Source organism: Somniosus microcephalus, chromosome 4 (genome assembly GCF_052327205.1).
Source record: "Somniosus microcephalus isolate GS21.2 chromosome 4, FLI_Smic_1.0, whole genome shotgun sequence".
In the NCBI taxonomy this organism is placed as follows: Eukaryota; Metazoa; Chordata; class Chondrichthyes; order Squaliformes; family Somniosidae; genus Somniosus; species Somniosus microcephalus.
Genome location: NC_140990.1, coordinates 78,848,668 through 78,873,138, shown reverse-complemented (window position 1 = coordinate 78,873,138; position 24,471 = coordinate 78,848,668). Strand labels below are relative to the sequence as shown.

At 47.6% G+C, this 24,471-nt stretch overlaps 1 protein-coding gene and 1 pseudogene across 1 annotated transcript in view; one reads left to right on the top strand and one right to left on the bottom strand.

The window, feature by feature from the left end:
• The window catches only part of LOC147119311 (uncharacterized), a 186,106-nt gene that overhangs the window by 36,029 nt on the left and 125,606 nt on the right, over positions 1–24,471 (top strand). The gene's annotated exons all lie outside the window — the stretch shown is intronic.
• On the bottom strand, positions 6,666–16,787 carry LOC147119314 (uncharacterized; annotated as a pseudogene).

Genomic DNA, 24,471 nt, shown 5'->3' with positions numbered 1-24,471 from the left:
GTACGGCGGGAACAGAACTTCAGCCTGGACACAGTCCTTCAGGGCCACACTGAGAGGAGCAAACGTCACTTTGGTCTTTCTCGTCTCTCTTCACTGACAGCAAAGTCCCCATGTGAGTTAATCTTGAGGCGTGTAAGAAATGTGTCCCAGCCGCTCTCTTCCATGGTTCAGAGCTCCTAGGCACGGAACAGAAGGCCCCTTTACAAGAGTCAGGAAAAACAACGGTGAACGCTGGAAACGTGCTGTCAAATCAGAGATTGGTGTAAAACTGCGATCTGCTGTTGACTGAAAGTGACACGGCAGGTTTAAGTTTCTAGTCTAAAAATCACAGGTAATTATTCCACGAAGATTTAGCATGATTGTGTGACAGTCCTGAGTCTACTATTTTAAGGCAGGCATTAACCCATTTAATATAAACCCGTTTAAAATAAATTGGTTAAAGCCTACATTAAAATAGCAGACGGAGGAGTTCACAGGAGCCTGTTAACTGCTGGTACAATTATACAACAGACATTTGATCTCCAGATAACGAAGGACCTGCAGCGTGTTTCCAGGAATTCCCTGTTTTATTGATGTGTGCGCGTTAGACACCAGGATAACTAAAAATACATGACCGAAACATCCACGGGGGTGCGATCCCAACAGTTACTCTGGGATCATTCCTGCTGTGGAACTCCATCACTGACCCTGCTGAAGGTTGTAGGCTCAGGGAGTGGGGCCTCCAGGAGTGGACGGTAAGAAAGCTGGGTTTTATTAGAAGATCGGATTTAATATGAAATAGAGTCATAAAAGTAAAGTCTTCCTAGTTTTATGTACATGTATGTTTAATATGAGTAAACTTTTTATTAAAGACCCGTGTCTAGTGAACTATTAGCTTGTAATCACCTCAGACAGAACAAGCTCTAATTATCCCTTTTAAGCTGAAACAGACCTCGTGTGAACAGAACCAGCAGAGCTGAGAACTCTGCCTGTGTGGACTGAGCCGAACCGTGAAGGCCACTTGTTTCTTGAAATGCCCCAGTAAAAGCAAACTTTGACATTGTTCTGACTCGCAGATTCCTCGTAGCTCCAATGAACAGGAAGCGATTACTCGATGAACCCTAAATAGCCATCCAATGGAATGCTTTGTTTGATAAATGTCTTTCAGCTCAATGGTTTGATTGGCCGAGGAAACCAGGGTCACCTGGGCTGTACCTGATTGGGCTTTAAATACAGGAAGAGTTTGCAGCTCAGGTCAGAGAGCACCCCGGGAAGAAGAAAGCTGACGGCTACAGCCAAGGTGGAACATCCTTCGGGCTGTCCCTGGAGAGGGAGTACACGTTGTCCGCCGGGACGCTGGAGGCCTTCCGTGACCGGTGGGCACCGGAGGGACTGGAGTCAATTGTCAACATCAACAACAGTATTCGGATCTGATTTAATTATAATTTGGAGTTGATTGTGCCCCTTTAAAAAGGGGGCCCTCTCGGTAATGTGACATTGATTGATGACAATGTCATTCTAATAGGCATTTTAAAAGAGTTGAACATCCTTTCGTGCCTCCCAGGCTTGGCAATGATCAAAGTCTGAGTTCATGGATACAGCTTGTTAGATTATGAGTCTTACTATATAACTATAATATTGTAAATATTACAATAAATATTCCTTTGTAGAATCTCCCATGTAAATATTTTGCACTCATTTAGTATAGGAGTTGTATTACTGTAGAATCTTCATATTAAAAATAAATCCTGTGCTCAGGGGGATTAAGGTGTGTGGAGTGTTTCATTGGAGATCTCGAACTCAACTATGAATAGTGTAAAAGCTCATGAGGATTGTAAACAACTTCAGTCTGACATACACTGGAGATTGGTGTCAGTGACTGGGGTTGGTTTCTATCAGACAGGAGGAGATTGGTGTCAGTGACTGTGGGGTTGGTTTATATCAGACAGGAGGAGATTGGTGTCAGTGACTGTGGGTTGGTGTTTATCAGACAGGAGGAGATTGGTGTCAGTGACTGTGGGGCTGGTTTATACCAGACAGGAGGAGATTGGTGTCAGTGACGGGCTGGTTTATATCAGACGGGGAGATTGGTGTCGGTGACTGTGGGGTTGGTTTATATCAGACAGGAGGAGATTGGTGTCAGTGACTGTGGGGTTGGTTTATATCAGACAGGGGGAGATTGGTGTCAGTGACTGTGGGGCTGGTTTATATCAGACCGGAGGAGATTGGTGTCAGTGACTGTGGGGCTGGTTTATATCAGACAGGAGGAGATTGGTGTCAATGACTGTGGCGTTGGTTTATATCAGACAGGAGGAGATTAGTGTCAGTGACTGTGGGGCTGGTTTATATCAGACAGGAGGAGATTGGTGTCAGTGACTGTGGGGCTGGTTTATATCAGACAGGAGGAGATTGGTGTCAGTGATGGGCTGGTTTATATCAGACAGGAGGAGATTGGTGTCAGTGACTGTGGGGCTGGTTTATATCAGACAGGAGGAGATTGGTGTCAGTGACTGTGGGGTTGGTTTATATCAGACAGGAGGAGATTGGTGTCAGTGACTGTGGGGTTGATTTTTATCAGACAGGAGGAGATTGGTGTCAGTGACTGTGGGGTTGGTTTATATCAGACAGGAGGAGATTGGTGTCAGTGACTGGGGTTGGTTTATATCAGACAGGAGGAGATTGGTGTCAGTGACTGTGGGGTTGGTTTATATCAGACAGGAGGAGATTGGTGTCAGTGACTGTGGGGTTGATTTTTATCAGACAGGAGGAGATTGGTGTCAGTGACTGTGGGGTTGGTTTATATCAGACAGGAGGAGGTTGGTGTCAGTGACTGTGGGGTTGGTTTACATCAGACAGGAGGAGGTTGGTGTCAGTGACTGTGGGGTTGGTTTATATCAGACAGGAGGAGATTGGTGTCAGTGACTGGGGGGTTGGTTTATATCAGACAGGAGGAGATTGCTGTCAGTGACTGGGGCTGGTTTATATCAGACGGGGAGATTGGTGTCAGTGACTGGGGCTGGTTTATATCAGGCAGGAGGAGATTGGTGTCAGTGACGGGCTGGTTTATATCAGACGGGGAGATTGGTGTCAGTGACTGGGGCTGGTTTATATCAGGCAGGAGGAGATTGGTGTCGGTGACTGTGGGGTTGGTTTATATCAGACAGGAGGAGATTGATGTCAGTGACTGGGGCTGGTTTATATCAGACAGGAGGAGATTGGTGTCAGTGACTGTGGGGTTGGTTTATATCAGACAGGAGGAGATTGGTGTCAGTGACTGTGGGGTTGGTTTATGTCAGACAGGAGGAGATTGGTGTCAGTGACTGGGGCTGGTTTATATCAGACAGGAGGTGATTGGTGTCAGTGACTGTGGGGCTGGTCTATATCAGACAGGAGGAGATTGGTGTCTGACTGTGGGGCTGGTTTATATCAGACAGGAGGAGATTGGTGTCAGTGTCTGTGGGGTTGGTTTATATCAGACAGGAGGAGATTGGTGTCAGTGACTGTGGGGTTAAGAACATAAGAAATAGGAGCAGGAGTGGGCCATTGGGCCCCTCAAGCCTTCAATAAGATCATGGCTGATCATCGACCTCAACTCGTGCTTGACTAATCTGGAATTTTTTGAGGATGTAACTGGTAGACTAGATAAGGGAGAACCAGTGGATGTGGTGTATTTGGACTTTCAGAAAGCTTTCGATAAGGTCCCACATAAGAGATCAGCGTGTAAAGTTAAGGCACATGGGATTGGGGGCAAGGTACTGACTTGGATAGAGAACTGGTTGGCAGACAGGAAGCAAAGAGTTGGAATAAACGGGTCTTTTTCCGAGTGGCATGCAGTGACTAGTGGTGTACCGCAGGGATTGGTCCTAGGACCCCAGCTAATCACAATATATATTAATGATCTAGACGAGGGAACTAGATGTAATATCTCCAAGTTTGCAGGCGACACAAAGCTGGGTGGGCGTGTGTGCTGTGAGGAGGATGCCGAGAAACTCCAGGATGATTTGGACAGGTTGGGTGATTGGGCAGATGCATGGCAGATGCAGTATAATGTGGATAAATGCGAGGTTATCCACTTTGGTGGCAAAAACAGGAAGGCAGATTATTATCTGAACTGCAATAGATTGGGATTAGGGGAAGTGCAATGAGACCTGGGTGTCCTTGTGCACCAGTCGCTGAAGGTAAACATGCAGTTGCAGCAGGCGGTTAAGAAGGCAAATGGTATGTTGGCCTTCGTAGTGAGAGGGTTTGAGTACAGGAACAAGGATGTCTTGCTGCAGTTGTACAGGGCCTTGGTGAGACCACACCTTGAGTATTGTGTGCAGTTTTGGTCGCTTTATCTGAGGAAGGATGTTCTTGCCATGGAGGGAGTGCAGCGAAGATTCACCACGCTGATACCAGGGATGGCAGGAATGAAGTATGAGGAGAGATTGGGTCGATTGGGCTTATGCTCGCTGGAGTTTATAAGAATGAGAGGGGATCTCATTGAAACTTATAAAATTCTAACAGGACTAGACAGACTAGATGTAGGAAGGATGTTCCCGATGGCGGGGGAGTCCAGAATCAGGGGTCACAGTCTAAAGATAAGGGGTAAGCCATTTAGGACAGAGATGAGGAGGAATTTCTTCAGCCTACTCCTGCTCCTGTCTTCTATGTTTCTATGTTTCTAACTCCACTTTCCCACCCAATCTCCATATCCCTTGATTCCCCTAGAGTCCAACAATCTATCTATCTCAGCCTTGAATATACTCAAAGACTCAGCATTCACAGCCCTCTGGGGCAGAGAATTCCAAAGATTCATAACCCTCTGAGTGAAGAAATTCCTCCACATCTCAGTCTTAAATGGCCTACCCTTTATACTGAGACTATGACTCCTAGTTCTAGACAGTCCAGCCAGGGGAAACAACCTTTCAGCATCTACCCTGTCAATCCCCATCAGAATCTTGTATGTTTCAATGAGATCAGTTCTCATTCTTCTAAACTCCAGCGAGTATATCACACAGGAGATTAGTGTCAATGCAGTGAAGTCTCTTGCAGGGTTTATCCCTGTGAAAATTCTGCTGGATAATCAGGGATGTGGGTACTGGGGATCTCCTGTGTAAATAATTGCAGAATCACAGAGGGATCTTTACTCGGACTGTAACCCGTGCTGTACCTGCCCTGGGAGTGTTTGATGGGGCAGTGTAGAGGGAGATTTACTCTGGATCTAACCCGTGTTGTACCTGCTCTGGGGGTGTTTGATGGGACAGTGTAGAGGGAGCTTTACTCTCTATCTAACCCGTGCTGTACCTGCCCCGGGAGTGTTTGAACCTGCAAGTTAATAAGACGAGGCATTAGCTAGAATCTTACACCCTAAATCTCTCTGCTCCTCCACTCCTTTCAAAGTTTTACCATTTCATGTACATTTCCTATGTTTTTCTTCCTCCTAAATCTATCACCTCACACATCTCCAGTCTGAAGAACATCCATTAACCGCTACTCTCTGTTTTCTGCCCTTTACCCAACTTCCTATCAACGCTGCCCCACTCCCTTTAATACCGTGGGCCTTAATTTGATCAACAAGCCTCCCGTCCATCACCTTATCAACACCTTTTGACAATCCATCTCCACAACACCCACTGCATTTCCTCCCTCACTGCACCGAGTGCAGCCCCAGGCCCGATTATAAAAACAGTGAACATTATCCACCCACCTGCGCCCTCAGCAAAGGAGCCCCGCACCAAACTCCGGGACAGACAGGAAGTCAGGGAGCGTCTGTAAATGGAGGAAAAATGGAGACTGGTTAGGGAGTGTCTGTAAGTGGAGGAGAAATGGTGACTGGTCAGGGAGCATCTGTAAATGGAGGAGAAATGGAGACTGGTCAGAGAGTGTCTGTAAATGGAGGAGAAATGGAGACTGGTCAGGGAGCGTCTGTAAATGGAGGAGAAATGGAGACTGGTCAGGGAGCATCTGTAAATGGAGGAGAAATGGTGACTGGTCAGTGGCCTTTATTCCCCTTATTGGACACAAGGCTCTTTGTCTCACAACACACTGGCTCAGATTTTAACAATCGGTTTAAAGGGAATAGTGAATTGAAAATTGCAAAACTGAGATTGTTAGAATTACACAGGATTACACAGGATATACGGCACAGAAACAGGCCATTCGGCCCAACCAGTCCATGCCGGCTTTTATGCTCCACATGAGCCTCCTCCCGTCTTTCCTCATCTAAATCTATCAGCATAACCCTCTATTCCCTTCTCCCTCATCTGCTTGTCCAGCCTCCCCTTAAATGCATCGATACTATTGGCTTCAACCACTCCCTGTGGTAGCGAGTTCCACATTCTCACCACTCTCTGGGTAAAGAAGTTTCTTCTGAATTCCCTATTGGATTTCTTGGTGACTGTCTTATATTGATGGCCTCTAGTTATGCTCTTCCCCACAAGTGGAATCATTCTCTCTGTATCCACTCTACCTTCCATTCCACTAGGACCTTTCCAGAATCTAGTGAATTTTGAAAGATCACGACCAATGCATCCACTATCTCTGCAGCCACCTCTTTTAGAACCCTCGGATGTAGGCCGTCAGGTCCAGGGGATTTATCAGCTTTTAGTCCCATTACTTTCTCAAGTACTTTTTCGTGACTGATATTAAATACTTTAAGTTTCTCACTCTCATTAGCCCCTTGGTTCCCCACAACTTTTGGTTTCTCAACTTTCTACAGTGTAGCTCACGAGTGGTCGGGACCTCTCGCCCTGACCGAGGTGGACGAGCAGCCTGAGCAGCCCCTCCGTGTCAAGTATGACAACGTGGACAGAGATGTGCTGGGCAAAGTGCTGAGCCCGGCCCAGGTACTGACTGCAGCTGAGAGCTGAACACACAGGAACCGCTCCAGTGCCTGGAGCCAGCAACAAGAGGCAACAAAAGCAAGGAAGGCACAGAGTCCAAAAGCAGAGAAGTTATGATGAACCTTCATAAAACATTGGTTCAGCCTCAGCTGGAGTATTGTGTCCAATTCTGGGCCCCGCACTTTAGGAAGGATGTGAAAGCCTCAGAGAGGGTGCAGAAAAGATTTACAAGAATGGTTCCAGGGATGAGGGATTTCAGTTACGTGGATAGACTGGAGAAGCTGGGGTTGTTCTCCTTTGAGCAGAGAAGGTTGGGAGGAGATCTGATAGAAGTGTTCAAAATCATGAGGGGTCAAGACAGCGTAGATAGAGAGAAACTGTTCCCATTGGCGGAACGGTCAAGAACCAGAGTATATATTCTAGGGATTTTGGCCTGAATGAGAACACTGGCATTGGTGCGCCTATCTTGCCAATGGATTTGCAGGATGTTGCGGAGGCAGCGTTGGTGGTACCTCTCCAGTGCTTTGAGGTGCCGGTTGTACATGGTCCATGTCTCTGAGGCATACAGGAGGGTGGGTATTACTACTGCTCTGTAGACCATGAGCTTGGTGCCGGGTTTGAGGTCCTGGTCTTCAAACACTCTCTTCCTCAGGTGACCAAAGGCTGCACTGGCACACTGAAGGTGGTGTTGGACTTCATCATCGACGTCTGCCCTTGTTGACAGTAGGCTCCTGAGGTATGGAAAGTGGTCCACATTGTCCAAGGCCTTGTCATGGATTTTGATAATCGGGGGGCAGTACTGTGTGGCGGGGGCAAATTGGTAGAGGACTTTTGTCTTACGGATGTTTAGTGTAAGGCCCATGCTCTCATGCGCTTCGGTGAAGGTGTTAACGATGGTTTGGAGTTCGACCTCCGAGTGAGCGCAGGCGCAAAATCTACAGAGATCAGATACACAAATCTTTAAAAAGTTGGAGGATAAGTTTATAAAGTGGTTTAAAAATGTTACCTGAGGTTTTTTTATAAATGGGGCGTAGAAAACAAAACCATCGGTTCGGCTGCACTTAGAATAAGTTTTGGGAATCTTACATTGGGAAGGATGTCGGGGCCACAGAGAGGCTGCAGAATAAATTAACTGAGGTTATACCACAGATGTGAGGCTTTAGTTATCAGAGAATCATAGAATGATACAGCACAAAAGGCGGCCATTTGGCCCATCATGCTTGTGCCAGCTCTTTGGGAGAGCTATCCAATTAGTCCCACTCCCTTGCTCTTTCCCCATATCCCGGTAAATGTTTTCCCTTGAAATATTTATCCAATTCCATTTTGAAAGTTACTCTTGAATCTGCTTCCTCCACCCTTTCAGGCAGTGCATTTCAGATCATAATAACTCGCTGGGTAAAGAAATGTTTCCTCATGATGACCTGTCTGCAGTGAAGTGCCTGTTTGAGTTTCTAACTGAGGCGAACTTCTCTTTCCCAGGAGGAGAGACGAGAGAAACTGGGGCACTTCTCATTAGAACAAAGCAGGGTGAGAGGAGATGTGAGCAAGGTGTTTAAACTTGATCAACGACGCCGACCAAAATATCAGAGACACTCCCTGTCCCTCAGGACCTGTGTCCAGGGGAGAAGCTGATGGGTTTATCAGATCATCTTTGGGTTAAATGTTGTGCTCGTGGAGCTGAGCCCCGAGTGTCAGCATCAAACACTCTCCAGTCAGGTACAGCATGGGTTAGATACAGAGTAAACCCATCAGCTGCTCCCCGACACAGATACCGAGGGACAGGGAGTGTCCAGGACAATGACATTTCTCACTCAATAAGGTATAAATTGATCCTGTACCTCTCCCCATTAATCCTGGGCTCCACACGGGGCAAATCCTGCTTCTCTTTCCCTTCCTGTAACAGCACTGAGCTAAACCCAGCCCATAATGAGCAGGGCTCAGGGAGGTTGGTTGCTAGGCACTGCAGTGATGTCATAAAGCAGGGCCATTCAGCCCAGCTGGTCGTCTCCTTGTCCCTTTAAAGGTGGGGAGCCGGGACACCCTGTCTCCAAACACATCCCACCTGTTCATACTGAGAATCCCCAGGCAAGGCCCAAGGCCCAGAGTGTGGAACACAACCAAGGGGCAAAGAGGAGGAGAGAAGGGGAGGTAAATCAAGGAGTCGGGACTGAGGGACACCAAGCTTCAGTTTTAGAGCCTGTAGACTTCAGGAGGGGAAGACTGAGTTCAGTAGTTTTAGGATCCAGGGAGAGAACAAAGAGCAGATGGGGAGACTGGTGTGGATTCCAGCACAGTGAGGATGTAGGGGGAAGGAGATTGTGTCGGGCCGTGTATTAGGGGTGTAGGAGGGACAAGAGAGGAGAGGTCAGAGGAGCAATTACTGCAGCAGTGCCCATAAATAGTGAGAGAGAGAAGATGGGGGTTCGAGTGGGCCAGGGACAGTCTGTTAAACTCTCTGTTTGCTGTGACCAGTTTTCCTTCGGTTAAAAATGGCCTCCTGTAGCCCAGTGACACAAACAGCCCATTAAACTCCACCAATGGCCTTTGGTCTGGTGAGGTCTCCCTTTGTGAAACATCGGCTGTTGTTAAAGCTTTTCATTCTGACACGCTCACACTGAGAAATGAGCTGCAGAACTGCCGACACTGTCAGCTTTAAGGAGATGTTTCCCTTTGGAGATCGGATTGTCCATTGAGTCTGAATAAATTGATGTTAAAGTAACAAGGCAGCTTTGCCCCGTGACAGTAACGGATTACCAGAATATTTCACATAGGTTAAAATCCAATGTTACAGGGGCTCACTGCCCTGGATGGTTGAAGTGGACCCTGTGATATTGTGGCGGTACTACCGGTTGTCCCTTACTAACTATGTACATAATTCACTTTAACTTACCTGTTGGGGCCGTTGCCCCTTTAAGACGTGCCCTAGCGCGCTGACGTCACGTCACGCTTGACGTGACGTACGCGCGGCGGCTGCCGGCCCGACTCAGCCCGGCCTCCAGCTCCCGCTCCCGCGACTTCGGCCTTAATGGCCAGCCTCCGCACCGGGTGAACGCGTCGACGTATTGGCACGGGTCACGTGACCGCCCCAAGAGCGGACCAATGCGCTAACGTCATTACGCGGTCACGTGACACCCGAAGCGCGGGAAAACGCGACTGAGCGTGATGACGTCATCACGCTCTCCCGAGGACTGCGGACTCAGTCCTCGTGGCGTCCCTGTCGGGGAAAGACCTACATCGCGGTGTTCCTGCATCCAGCCAGCTTACCTGTTGTATTTCATCTGTTCAAGTAATTAAACAACTTATTTATTGTTCATGTAATAATAATAATAATAATAATCAACTTTATTGTCATTGTTAGTGCACAAGTGCAGTACAACGAAATGTAGGCTTGCAGCTCCCGAGAGTGTACATTTAGATTAAGACATTTAAACATTCAACATACATTTGGCTTGTAATACATTAACATAAACATAACCATAATAAAGTGCATTGGCAGATGTGCAGGCTTTAGAGTTTATTTGTGGAGTTCAGTAGGATGACAGCCCTGGGAAAGAAGCTGTTCCTAAATCTGGTCGTACGGGTGCGAATGCATCTGTAGCGTCTCCCAGATGGCAGGAGGGCGAACAGACTGTGGCTGGGGTGGGTAGGGTCTTTGATGATTGTCCGTGACCTCCATAAAGTCAAACTTAATTATTTAGTAGGCATTCATCCTCAGAGGTCAACACGAATACCTACAATATAATAGAATTTTCTGTCCTGTCAGACTTGGACATCTTGTAGATCCATCTTTTAACAAGTTGTGGGATCTCAGTTCTCAGATGGATTCCACTCAGTTTGTAACAAGTCCTCAATCAGCTCATCATATTGTCGAGATATCAAGGACTCAACACACTGCGTGTGTGCGAAACAAAGGTCATTTATTTGACACTGATACAGATTAAACTCCAGCCCAGTTATAGGGGTTACTAACATCAGCTGAAACAAACCCCAACTGTCAGAATGAACGTGGTTCAGTCCTGGATGTGATTAACAGCAGCAATAACAGCAGAATCCAACCCCTGCAGTCACTTGTGAACTCGCTGGTGTGTCAGCAGGTGGGATGAACCATTGAACCCCTTCCCCCACACAAAGCAGGTAAACGGGATCTCCCCGGTGTGAATGCGTCGATGAATTTCCAGCTCATACGGGTAATTGAATCCCTTCCCGCAGACCCAACATATACACGGTTTCTCCATGGTGCGGGTGTCCTTGTGTCTCTCCAGGTTGGATGATCAGTTGAAGCCTCGTCCACACACACAACACGTGTACGGTTTCTCCCCGCTGTGAACGGTGCAATGTTTTTTCAGGCTGTGTAACTGTTTAAAGCTCTTTCCACAGTCAGTGCACTGGAACACTCTCACTTGGGTGTGTCTCGGTGCTTTTCCAGTCACACTGATGTTTGAAATATTTTCCCACAGACAGAACAGACAAACATTCCTCCTTCCACATTCAAAGGGCTGATGATACTCAGCCTGTCACTTGGATTGGACTTGTCTCCATTCCCGTGCCAAGGGGATTGCTGTACCAGACGGGAGGGGCAACATTTGGGGACTCTCGATTCTCCACCAATTCCCATTCCCCTTCTTTCTGGTGGATAATGGAGGTGCCACTGTGTGTAATGTGCAAGTCAGTAAGAATTGTCAGCAAGGATTAATCAGCACTTTCTAATTGGAGATGTTAATCAGCAGAACTTTTCAAACACTGAATTGTACCAAAGATTATTAAAGGGTTGAAGTAAAATGTCTAATTTTACTGTAAACAAATTTCTGATGAGAGTCCCTGAATTAAGGGGAAAGATCACAGACAGTGGTTCTTAAAGGGACACTGCAGCCCGGAGAACACAATCAGTTATATATCCAGAATATTAAACTCCAGCCCAGTTATAGGGTTATTAACATCAGCAGAAACAAACCCCAACTGTCAGAATAAATATGGTTCAGTCCTGGATGTGATTAACAGCAGCAAGAACAGCAGAATCCAACCCCTGCAGTCACATGTGAACTCGCTGGTGTGTCAGCAAGTGGGATGACTGACTGAATCCCTTCCCACACACGGAGCAGGTGAATGGCCTCTCCCCAGTGTGAACTCGCTGGTGTGTCAGCAGGTTTGATGATTTGGTGAATCCCTTCCCACACAAAGAGCAGGTGAACGGCCTCTCCCCAGTGTGAGTGCGCTGGTGTACAATGAGGTTGAATGACAGCTTGAATCTCTTCCCAGTGAGAGCAACTGAATAGCTTATCGTCAGTGCGAACTCGATGGTGTTGAATCAATTCCTCAGAGCTTTTAAAACAGTTCACACAGTGGGAGCAGCTAAAAGGTTTCTCATCAGTGTGAACTCGCTGGTGTCTCAGCAGGTGAGATGAATTCGTGAAGCCCTTCTCACATACGGAGCAGGTGAACGGCCTCTCCCCAGTGTGACTGCATCGATGAGTTTCCAGCTGGGACGGGTAATTGAATCCCTTCCCACAGTCCCCACATTTCCACGGTTTCTCCGTGGTGCGGGTGTCCTTGTGTCTCTCCAGGTTGGATGATCAGTTGAAGCCTCATCCACACACAGAACACGTGTACGGTTTCTCCCCGCTGTGAACGGTGCAATGTTTTTTCAGGCTGTGTAACTGGTTAAAGCTCGTTCCACAGTCAGTGCACTGGAACACTCTCACTGGGGTGTGTGTGTCGCGGTGCTCCAGTCACACTGATGTTTGAAATCTTTTCCCACAGACAGAACTGGCAAATATTTGTCCTTCCACATTCAAAGGCCGATGATATTCAGGTGCAGATGAATCGAGTGACTCTGTCAGATTTTGACCTGATGATTGGTTTGAGTTTCCCATCTGCAAATCCTCCCCTTCTAATACCCTGTAAAAGGAGTGTGCTAAAGTCATCGCTCTAAGTATAGGTTAAAAATTCAGAACAGACAATTCTAGTTTCTATGGAACATTCTTTCCTCTCTTGTTCCCCTAAAGCTGTAAATCGCCATCCCACACACTCTCCCTCCTCCCTGTGCTGAAATCCAAACCCATCGCACCATCTCCAACATTTTTCCTTTCAGTCAACTTCTCCCCATCTCCTGAAGGTGCTGACTCTGGCTGGGTTCAGTTCTGCACTCACTGGTCCCCCTCTCTCTCCCTCCCCTGAAGGTGCTGACTCTGGCTGGGTTGACTTCTACACTCACTGGGAACTCTCCTCCCTTGTGAACCAGTGAGTGTAGAACTGAACCCAGGGAGAGTCAGCACCTTCAGGGGAGGAGAGGGAGGGGAACCAGTGAGTGTTGAACTGAACCCAGCCAGAGTCAGCACCTTCAGGGGAGGAGAGGGAGGGGAACCAGTGAGTGTAGAACTGAACCCAGCTAGAGTCAGTACCTTCAGGGGAGGAGAGGGAGGGGAACCAGTGAGTGTTGAACTGAACCCAGCCAGAGTCAGCACCTTCAGGGGAGGAGTGGGAGGGGAACCAATGAGTGTAGAACTGAACCCAGTGAAAGTCAGCACCTTCAGAGGAGGAGAGAGGGGAACCAGTGAGCGTAGAACTGAACCCAGCCAGAGTCAGCACCTTCAGGGGAGGGAGAGAGGGGAACCAGTGAGTGTAAAACTGAACCCAGCCAGAGTCAGCACCTTCAGGGGAGGAGAGAGGAACCAGTGAGTGTAGAACTGAACCCAGCCAGAGTCAGTACCTTCAGGGGAGGGAGAAAGCCGAGCCAGAAGGAAAAGAACATTGGAGACGGTGCAATGAGTTTGGATTTCAGCGCAGAGGGAGGTAGAGTGAGTGAGATGAGAATTCACAGTTCTGGGGAACAGGACAGGGAAGAATGTTCTGAATTTCTATCCTGTACTTACAGGGCTGACTTTTGTAAACTCCTTTTACAGGGAAAATGTGCAAACTGGAAACGTTAGCCTTTATTACAGGAGTATAAGAGTAAAGACGTCTTACTGCAATTATATGAGACCACACTTGGAGAATTGTGGACAGTTTTGGTCTCCTTACCTAAGGAAGGATATACTTGCCATAGAGGGAGTGCAAAGAAGGTACACCAGGACTGGTTCCTGGGATGGGGATATTGTCATATGAGAAAAGATTGAGTAGGCTAGGTCTATATTCTCTAGAGTTTAGAAGAATGAGAGGTGATCTTATTGAAACACACAAAACTCTCACAGGGATTGACAGGGTAGATGCAGGGAGGATGTTTCCCCTGGTTGGGGAATCTAGAACAAGGGGTCACAGTCTCAGAATAAGGGCTCAGCCATTTAGGACTGAGTTGAGAAGAAATTTCTTCACTCAGAGGGTGGTGAATCTTTGGAATTCTCTACCCCAGAGGGCTGTGGAGGCTCAGTCATTGAGTCTATTCAACACAGAGATCGATAGATTTTTGGATATTAAGGGAATCAAGGGATATGGGGATAGTGCAGGAAAGTGGAGATGAGGTAGAAGATCAGCCATGATCTTATTGAATGGTGGAGCAGGCTCGAGGGGCCGCATGGCCTATTCTTGCTCCTATTTCTTATGTTCTTATGAAACTCAAACCAAATATCACGTCAAGATCTGACAGTCACTCGATTCATCAGGACCTGAATATCCTCAGCCTTTGAATGTGGAAGGAGAAATGTTTGTCTGTTATGTCTGAGAGAAAAGATTTCAAACATCAGTGTGGCTGGAAAAGCACCGAGACACACACACCCCACAGAATCACAGAATCACAGAATCCCCACAGTGCAGATAGAGGCCATTTCGGCCCATCGAGCCTGCACCGACACATATCCCACCCTATCCCTGTAACCCCACGTATTTAATCCCCTAACACTAAGGGTCAATTTACCATAGCCAAATCAACCTAACCCGCACATCTTTGGACTGTGGGAGGAAACCGGAGCACCCGGAGGAAACCCACGCAGACACAGGAAGAATGTGCAAACTCCACACAGACTGTTGCCCAAGGCCAGATTTGAACCCGGGTCCCTGGCGCTGTGAGGCAACAGTGCTAACCACTATGCCACCGTGCCCCCCAGTGAGAGTGTTTCAGTGCATTGACTGTGGAAAGAGCTTTAACCAGTTACACAGCCTGAAAAAACATTGCACCGGTCACAGTGGAGAGAAACCGTACACGTGTTCTGTGTGTGGACGAGGCTTCAACTGATCATCCAACCTGGAGAGACATCGAGTTCACAAGTGACTGCAGGGGTTGAATTCTGCTGTTAATCACATCCAGGACTGAACCATGTTCATTCTGATAGTTGGGGTTTGTTTCTGCTGATGTTAATAACCCCCATAACTGGGTTGGAGTTTAATATTTTGATCTGTCAAATAAATCACCTTTGTTTCAAACACACATTGTGTCGAGTATTTGATTTCTCCAAGATAAGAGACTAATTGATGTCCTGTTACTGACTGCTCCATTTTTGGGCCTTTTCTCCTTTCTAACTCTAGATTATTTCAGTTCTCATACCTTCGGTTACTCTCATGGACAAGTCCCAGCTCCCCATACCTTCCAGAGTGCCTCTCCCAGCCTTGGTATCCAGGGAAGGTATCGGTAACACGCCCAGGATCACTAAACACAAAACCCAGTCTGTTAATCATTTTCAGCGACTGGACTTGGCGTGTGACCCACAGCATCTCTCTCACCTTCGATGTGTGAATAGAGAATCACGCCTCAGAACCTGGTTTTAAATTTAATTCCACTCAGAAAATATATTTAACAAGTAAACACGTCTCATCAAATAATGGACAAAAAGCCAGAGGGGAGATGAGCCATTTTTCACTCAGTGAGTTGTTGTGATCTGGACTTCACCTGACGAAGGAGCAGCGCTCCGAAACCTTGTGATTTCAAATAAAACTGTTGAACTATAACCTGGTGTTGTGTGACTTCTTACAGTGATCTGGAATGCACTGTCTGAATGGGGTGGACGCAGATTCAATAGCAACTTTCAAAAGGGAATTGGATCTACTTAAAGGAAAAGTTTGCAGGGCTATGGGGAAAGAGCCGGGGAGTGGGATTAATTGGCAGCTCTTTCAAAGATGATCACCGCCCTATAAGGCAGCTCTATATTCACAGGAGAAAGGCTGATATCGAACTCCCCGAGAATAGAGAAAGTTTCCAACTCTCTGATAACACCTTGAATTCTTTCTAAAAGCCTTTCAAATGCTGACAGATTCCTTCCATCTTTTGAAATTCCACTGCCGTGCACCGGGGGAGCAGAGGGAGCAGCAAACCGGGTTCAGAGTGGGCTCGCTGGGTGTACCTTACCCGGGGTTTTCCGATGAGCAGGTTAATAAGGCCATTAAAAATAGCAAACCAAGCACTGGGCTTCATTTCTAGAGGGATAGAATTGAAAGTAGAGAAGTTCTGTTAAACTTGTATCGAACCTTGATTAGACCACACTTGGAGAACTCTGCACAGTTCTGGTCTCCATATTATAAAGAGGATATAAAGGCACTGGAGTCGGTGCAAAAAAGATTCACAGGGTTGATACCAGAACTGAAAGGATGTACTTATCAGGAAAGACTGGACAGGCCGGGGCTCTTTTTTCTCGACCTGATAGAGGTCTTTAAAACTGTGAAGAGGTTTGATAGGGTGAACGTAGAGAAGATGTTTCCTTCTGTGGGGGAATCCAAAACTAGGGGCCATAAATATCAGACAGTCACCAGTAAATCCAATGTGGAATTCTTTACCCAGAGAGTGGTGAGAATCTGGGACTCACTACCACATGGAGTGGTTGAGGTGAATAGCATGGATACATTTCAGGGGAAGCTCGATAAGTACACGAGGGAGAAAGGAATAGAAGGATCTGCTGATAGGTTTGGATGAAGAGGAGCAGGAGGAGGCTCGTGTGGAGCAGAAACACCGGCATGGACCAGTTGGGCCGAATGGCCTGTTTCTGTGCTGCAGACTCTCTGTAACTCTGTGAATTCCTCATCCCTGTGGGAGCCGATATTAGTCAAAAACTGCTTCTTGGGCATTTCTGACAGTCAATATTAGTCGCGACTGAACCAATCACACAGCTCGGTGACAGATTGAATGATTCCTCTCTCCAGCTGTAACATAGAAACATAGAAGATAGTAGCAGGAGTAGGCCATTCAGCTCCTCGAGCCTGCTCCGCCATTCAATGCGATCATGGCTGATCATCCAAATTCAGTACCCTGTCCCTGCCTTCTCCCCATATCCCTTGATCCCTTTATCCTTAAGAAATACATCCAACTCCTTCTTGAATATATTTAATGAACTGGCCTCCACCGCCTTCTGTGGTAGAGAGTTCCACAGGTTCACCACTCTCTGGGTGAAGAAATTCCTCCTCATTTCTGTCCTAAATGGCCTACCCTTTATCCTTAGACTGTGTCCCCTGGTTCTGGACTTCCCGACCATCGGGAACATCCTTCCTGCATCTAGTCTGTCCAGTCCTGTCAGAATTTTATAAGTTTCAATGAGATCACCTCTCATTCTTCTAAACTCCAGCGAGTACAAGTCCAATCTACCCAATCTCTCCTCATACGTCATTCCTGCCATCCCAGGTATCAGCCTGGTGAATCTTCGCTGAACTCCTTCCATGGCAAGAACATCCTTCCTCAGATAAGGCGACCAAAACTGCACACAATCCTCAAGATGTGGTCTCACCAAGGCCCTGTACAACTGCAGCAAGACATCCTTGTTCTTGTACTCAAACCCTCTCGCTACGAAGGCCAACATACCATTTGCCTTCTCAACCATCTGCTGCACCTGCATGCTTAACTTCAGCGACTGGTGCACAAGGACGCCCAGGTCTCGTTGCACTTCCCCTTCTCCCAATCTATTGCCATTTAGATAATAATCTGCCTTCCTGTTTTTGCCACCTCACATTTATCCACGTTATATTGCATCTGCCATGTTTCTGCCCAATCACCCAACATGTCCAAATCATCCTGGAGATTCTCGACATCCTCCTCACAGCACACACGCCCACCCAGCTTTGTGTCATCTGCAAATTTGGAGATATTACATCTAGTTGCCTTGTCTAGATCATTAATATACATTGTGAATAGCTGGGGTCCTAGGACCGATCCCAGTGGTACCCCACTAGTCACTGCCTGCCACTCGGAAAAAGACCCGTTTATTCCAACTCTTTGCTTCCTGTCTGCCAACCAGTTCTCTATCCAAGTCAGTACCTTGCCCCCAATCCCATGTGCCTTAACTTTACACGCTAATCTCTTATGCGGGACCTTATCGAAGGCTTTCTGAAAGACTAGATACACCACATCCACTGGCTCTCCCTTATCTATTTTACCAGTTACATCGTCAAAAAATTCCAGTAGATTAGTCAAGCATGATGTACCTTTTGTGAATCCATGTTGACTTTGTCCGATCCTGTCACTGTTTTCCAAGTGCTCTGCTATTACATCTTTTATAATGGACTCTAGTATTTTCCCCACTACCGATGTCAGGCTTACCGGTCTGTAATTCCCCGCTTTCTCTCTACCACCTTTTTTGAATAGTGGGGTAACATTAGCTACCCTCCAATCCATGGGTACTGTTCCATTGAATGTTGGAAGATGATCAGCAATGCATCCACTACTTCTAGGGCCACTTCCTTAAGTACCCTAGGATGTAGATTATCAGGCCCTGGGGATTTATTGGCCTTCAGTCCCATCAATTTTCCTAACCCCATTTCCCTACAAATACTGATTTCTTTCAGTTCCACCCTTTCATCAGACCTTATGTTCCCTGGCATCTCTGGGAGGTTATTTGTGTCCTCCTTTGTGAAGACAGAACCAAATATGTATTTAGTTGGTCTGCCATTTCTTTGTTCCCCAATATAAATTCCCCTGATTCTGACTGCAAGGGACCTACGCTTGACTTCACCAATCTTTTTCTCTTCACATATCTATAAAAGCTTTTATTCAGTTTTTATGTTCCCTGCAAACGTACTCTCATATTCTATTTTCCCCTTCTTAATTAATCCCTTTGTCCTCCTTTGTTGAATCCTAAACTGCTCCCAATCCTAAGGATTATTGCTTTTTCTGGCCAATTTATATGTCCTCTCCTTGGATCTTATGCTATCCCTAATTTCCCTTGTTAGCCACGGTTGAGTCACCTTTTTTGTTTTATTTTTATGCCAAACTGGGATGAAGAAATTCTGTAGTTCATCCAATCGGTCTTTGAATGTTTGCCATTGCCTATCCACTGTCAATGATTTGAGTGACATTCCCCAATCAATCCTACCCAACTCGTGCCTCAGACCATCGTAGTTTCCTTTATTTAAATTTAGGACCCTAGTCTCTGAGTCAACTACTTCATTCTCCATGTTAATGAAGAATTCGATCATATGATCGCTCCGACCCAAGGGGCCTCGTACAACAAGATTGCTAATTAATCCACTCTTGTTGCGTAATACCCAGTCTAAGATGGCCTGATCTTGGATTGGTTCCTCGACATATTGGTCCAGAAAACCATCCAGTAAACACGCCAGGAATTCCTCCTCCAGAGTATTGTTACTAATTTGGTTAGCCCAATCTATATGTAGATTAAAGTCACCCATGATGACTGCTGTGCCCTTATTGCACGCTTCTTTAATTTCCCTTTTAATGCCATCTGTAAAGTCCACGCCTCAATAATACACGGACTTCGGGAGAACAGTTTAACAGGTACTTTACTGAACAAGAGGCAGCTTGAAACTGAAACTACAGAAGCCTGCTAGGGCCTTTTATACAGGGGTGGTCACTGCCGGTACTGCAGTCTAAGACCAGTTATTCCCTTAAAGGTACATACACAACAATTCCTCCCCTTTTAGATAAACAGTACATAACATTCATTTAACAACTAAATAATAACTAATTACAATTACAATTTCCTCTGTAATATATACATCAACTGAAATAGTCATTTATAAGTTCAGTCTTTGAGGAGGCTTCCTGATCCAGACTGGATAGCGCCTTTCTCAAGTATCCTGTTCTGGCGGTGGAGTGAATTCTGGCTCATTGTCATTGGTTGGTTCGTCAGCTTCCAATACCCCTGCTTCTGAGGTAGACGCAATCTGTACTTCGGGCTCATTACCAGGTGCACATGCTTGTGGTACAGGTTTGGCTTGTTCCTGTGACTCTAGCATCTGGTCAGCATGGCGTCTCATGATGCTCTCTCCAATGTCCACTGTGTACATTAGTGGTCCCTGCTGTGTGCATATCGTGTCTGGCTGCCATTTTTCTGCTCGGTAGTCGCAGGCCAAGACTGGTTGCCCTATCTTAAAGCTCCTGGTTGACTTCTCATTTATGTGCTGGAACCAACAAAGAAGTTTCCCCCTTTGAACTAAGTATTGTGGAAAGTGTCATCTCCTCCCCGCCGGGTTTCTTTCTGGTTAAAGTTAAAAAGTAAATTAATCAATTGATGAAATTGACTGCGCTGGGCTTTCTGTGACCTTCTCAGAAACGGAAGATCAAGAGAGCGAAATAGTTTGAAGGTCGAGAGCTGGAGAGACAGTTTGAAGGTCGAGAGCTGGAGAGACAGTTTGAAGGTCGAGAGCTGGAGAGACAGTTTGAAGGTCGAGAGCTGGAGAGACAGTTTGAAGGTCGAGAGCTGGAGAGACAGTTTGAAGGTCGAGAGCTGGAGGGACAGTTTGAAGGTCGAGAGCTGGAGAGACAGTTTGAAGGTCGAGAGCTGGAGAGGACAGTTTGAAGGTCGAGAGCCAGAGTGACAGTTTGAAGGTCGAGAGCCGGAGTGACAGTTTGAACGTCGAGAGCCGGAGAGACAGTTTGAAGGTCGAGAGCTGGAGAGACAGTTTGAAGGAGCGAGAGCTGGAGAGACAGTTTGAAGGAGCGAGAGCTGGAGAGACAGTTTGAAGGTCGAGAGCTGGAGAGACAGTTTGAAGGTCGAGAGCTGGAGAGACAGTTTGAAGGTCGAGAGCTGGAGAGACAGTTTGAAGGTTGAGAGCTGGAGAGACAGTTTGAAGGAGCGACAGCTGGAGAGACAGTTTGAAGGTCGAGAGCTGGAGAGACAGTTTGAAGATCGAGAGCTGGAGAGACAGTTTGAAGGAGCGAGAGCTGGAGAGACAGTTTGAAGGTCGAGAGCTGGAGAGACAGTTTGAAGGAGCGAGAGCTGGAGAGACAGTTTGAAGGTCGAGAGCTGGAGTGACAGTTTGAAGGTCGAGAGCTGGAGAGACAGTTTGAAGGTCGAGAGCTGGAGAGACAGTTTGAAGGAGCGAGAGCTGGAGAGACAGTTTGAAGGAGCGAGAGCTGGAGAGACAGTTTGAAGGTCGAGAGCTGGAGAGACAGTTTGAAGGTCGAGAGCTGGAGAGACAGTTTGAAGGTCGAGAGCTGGAGAGACAGTTTGAAGGTTGAGAGCTGGAGAGACAGTTTGAAGGAGCGACAGCTGGAGAGACAGTTTGAAGGTCGAGAGCTGGAGAGACAGTTTGAAGATCGAGAGCTGGAGAGACAGTTTGAAGGAGCGAGAGCTGGAGAGACAGTTTGAAGGAGCGAGAGCTGGAGTGACAGTTTGAAGGTCGAGAGCTGGAGAGACAGTTTGAAGGAGCGAGAGCTGGAGAGACAGTTTGAAGGTCGAGAGCTGGAGAGACAGTTTGAAGGTCGAGAGCCGGAGAGACAGTTTGAAGGTCGAGAGCCGGAGAGACAGTTTGAAGGTCGAGAGCTGGAGAGACAGTTTGAAGGTCGAGAGCTGGAGTGACAGTTTGAAGGTCGAGAGCTGGAGTGACAGTTTGAAGGTCGAGAGCTGGAGTGACAGTTTGAAGGTCGAGAGCTGGAGAGACAGTTTGAAGGTCGAGAGCTGGAGAGACAGTTTGAAGGTCGAGAGCTGGAGAGACAGTTTGAAGGTTGAGAGCTGGAGAGAGGACAGTTTGAAGGTCGAGAGCTGGAGTGACAGTTTGAAGGTCGAGAGCTGGAGAGACAGTTTGAAGGTCGAGAGCTGGAGAGACAGTTTGAAGGAGCGAGAGCTGGAGAGACAGTTTGAAGGAGCGAGAGCTGGAGAGACAGTTTGAAGGTCGAGAGCTGGAGAGACAGTTTGAAGGTCGAGAGCTGGAGAGAGAGTTTGAAGGTCGAGAGCTGGAGAGACAGTTTGAAGGTTGAGAGCTGGAGAGACAGTTTGAAGGAGCGAGAGCTGGAGAGACAGTTTGAAGGTCGAGAGCTGGAGAGACAGTTTGAAGGTCGAGAGCTGGAGAGACAGTTTGAAGGAGCGAGAGCTGGAGAGACAGTTTGAAGGAGCGAGAGCTGGAGAGACAGTTTGAAGGAGCGAGAGCTGGAGAGACAGTTTGAAGGTCGAGAGCTGGAGAGACAGTTTGAAGGTCGAGAGCTGGAGAGACAGTTTGTAGGTCGAGAGCCGGAGAGACAGTTTGAAGGTCGAGAGCTGGAGAGACAGTTTGAAGGTCGAGAGCTGGAGTGACAGTTTGAAGGTCGAGAGCTGGAGAGACAGTTTGAAGGTCGAGAGCTGGAGTGACAGTTTGAAGGTCGAGAGCTGGAGAGACAGCTTGAAGGTCGAGAGCTGGAGAGACAGTTTGAAGGAGCGAGAGCTGGAGAGACAGTTTGAAGGAGCAAGAGCTGGAGAGACAGTTTGAAGGTCGAGAGCTGGAGAGACAGTTTGAAGGTCGAGAGCTGGAGAGACAGTTTGAAGGTCGAGAGCTGGAGAGACAGTTTGAAGGTTGAGAGCTGGAGAGACAGTTTGAAGGAGCGAGAGCTGGAGAGACAGTTTGAAGGTCGAGAGCTGGAGAGACAGTTTGAAGGTCGAGAGCTGGAGAGACAGTTTGAAGGAGCGAGAGCTGGAGAGACAGTTTGAAGGAGCGAGAGCTGGAGTGACAGTTTGAAGGTTGAGGGCTGGAGAGACAGTTTGAAGGAGCGAGAGCTGGAGAGACAGTTTGAAGGTCGAGAGCTGGAGGGACAGTTTGAAGGTCGAGAGCTGGAGAGACAGTTTGAAGGTCGAGAGCTGGAGAGACAGTTTGAAGGTCGAGAGCTGGAGAGGACAGTTTGAAGGTCGAGAGCTGGAGAGGACAGTTTGAAGGTCGAGAGCCAGAGTGACAGTTTGAAGGTCGAGAGCCGGAGTGACAGTTTGAAGGTCGAGAGCCGGAGAGACAGTTTGAAGGTCGAGAGCCGGAGAGACAGTTTGAAGGTCGAGAGCTGGAGTGACAGTTTGAAGGTTGAGAGCTGGAGTGACAGTTTGAAGGTTGAGAGCTGGAGAGAGGACAGTTTGAAGGTCGAGAGCTGGAGTGACAGTTTGAAGGTCGAGAGCTGGAGAGACAGTTTGAAGGTCGAGAGCTGGAGAGACAGTTTGAAGGAGCGAGAGCTGGAGAGACAGTTTGAAGGAGCGAGAGCTGGAGAGACAGTTTGAAGGTCGAGAGCTGGAGAGACAGTTTGAAGGTCGAGAGCTGGAGAGACAGTTTGAAGGTCGAGAGCTGGAGAGACAGTTTGAAGGTTGAGAGCTGGAGAGACAGTTTGAAGGAGCGAGAGCTGGAGAGACAGTTTGAAGGTCGAGAGCTGGAGAGACAGTTTGAAGGTCGAGAGCTGGAGAGACAGTTTGAAGGAGCGAGAGCTGGAGAGACAGTTTGAAGGAGCGAGAGCTGGAGAGACAGTTTGAAGGAGCGAGAGCTGGAGAGACAGTTTGAAGGTCGAGAGCTGGAGAGACAGTTTGAAGGTCGAGAGCTGGAGAGACAGTTTGAAGGTCGAGAGCCGGAGAGACAGTTTGAAGGTCGAGAGCTGGAGAGACAGTTTGAAGGTCGAGAGCTGGAGTGACAGTTTGAAGGTCGAGAGCTGGAGTGACAGTTTGAAGGTCGAGAGCTGGAGTGACAGTTTGAAGGTCGAGAGCTGGAGAGACAGTTTGAAGGTCGAGAGCTGGAGAGACAGTTTGAAGGAGCGAGAGCTGGAGAGACAGTTTGAAGGAGCGAGAGCTGGAGAGACAGTTTGAAGGTCGAGAGCTGGAGAGACAGTTTGAAGGTCGAGAGCTGGAGAGACAGTTTGAAGGTCGAGAGCTGGAGAGACAGTTTGAAGGTTGAGAGCTGGAGTGACAGTTTGAAGGTCGAGAGCTGGAGAGACAGTTTGAAGGAGCGAGAGCTGGAGAGACAGTTTGAAGGTCGAGAGCTGGAGAGACAGTTTGAAGGTCGAGAGCTGGAGAGACAGTTTGAAGGTCGAGAGCCGGAGAGACAGTTTGAAGGTCGAGAGCTGGAGTGACAGTTTGAAGGTCGAGAGCTGGAGTGACAGTTTGAAGGTCGAGAGCTTGAGTGACAGTTTGAAGGTCGAGAGCTGGAGAGACAGTTTGAAGGTCGAGAGCTGGAGAGACAGTTTGAAGGTCGAGAGCTGGAGAGACAGTTTGAAGGTTGAGAGCTGGAGAGAGGACAGTTTGAAGTTCGAGAGCTGGAGTGACAGTTTGAAGGTCGAGAGCTGGAGAGACAGTTTGAAGGTCGAGAGCTGGAGAGACAGTTTGAAGGAGCGAGAGCTGGAGAGACAGTTTGAAGGAGCGAGAGCTGGAGAGACAGTTTGAAGTTCGAGAGCTGGAGAGACAGTTTGAAGGTCGAGAGCTGGAGAGACAGTTTGAAGGTCGGGAGCTGGAGAGACAGTTAGAAGGTCGAGAGCTGGAGAGACAGTTTGAAGGAGCGAGAGCTGGAGAGACAGTTTGAAGGTCGAGAGCTGGAGAGACAGTTTGAAGGTCGAGAGCTGGAGAGACAGTTTGAAGGAGCGAGAGCTGGA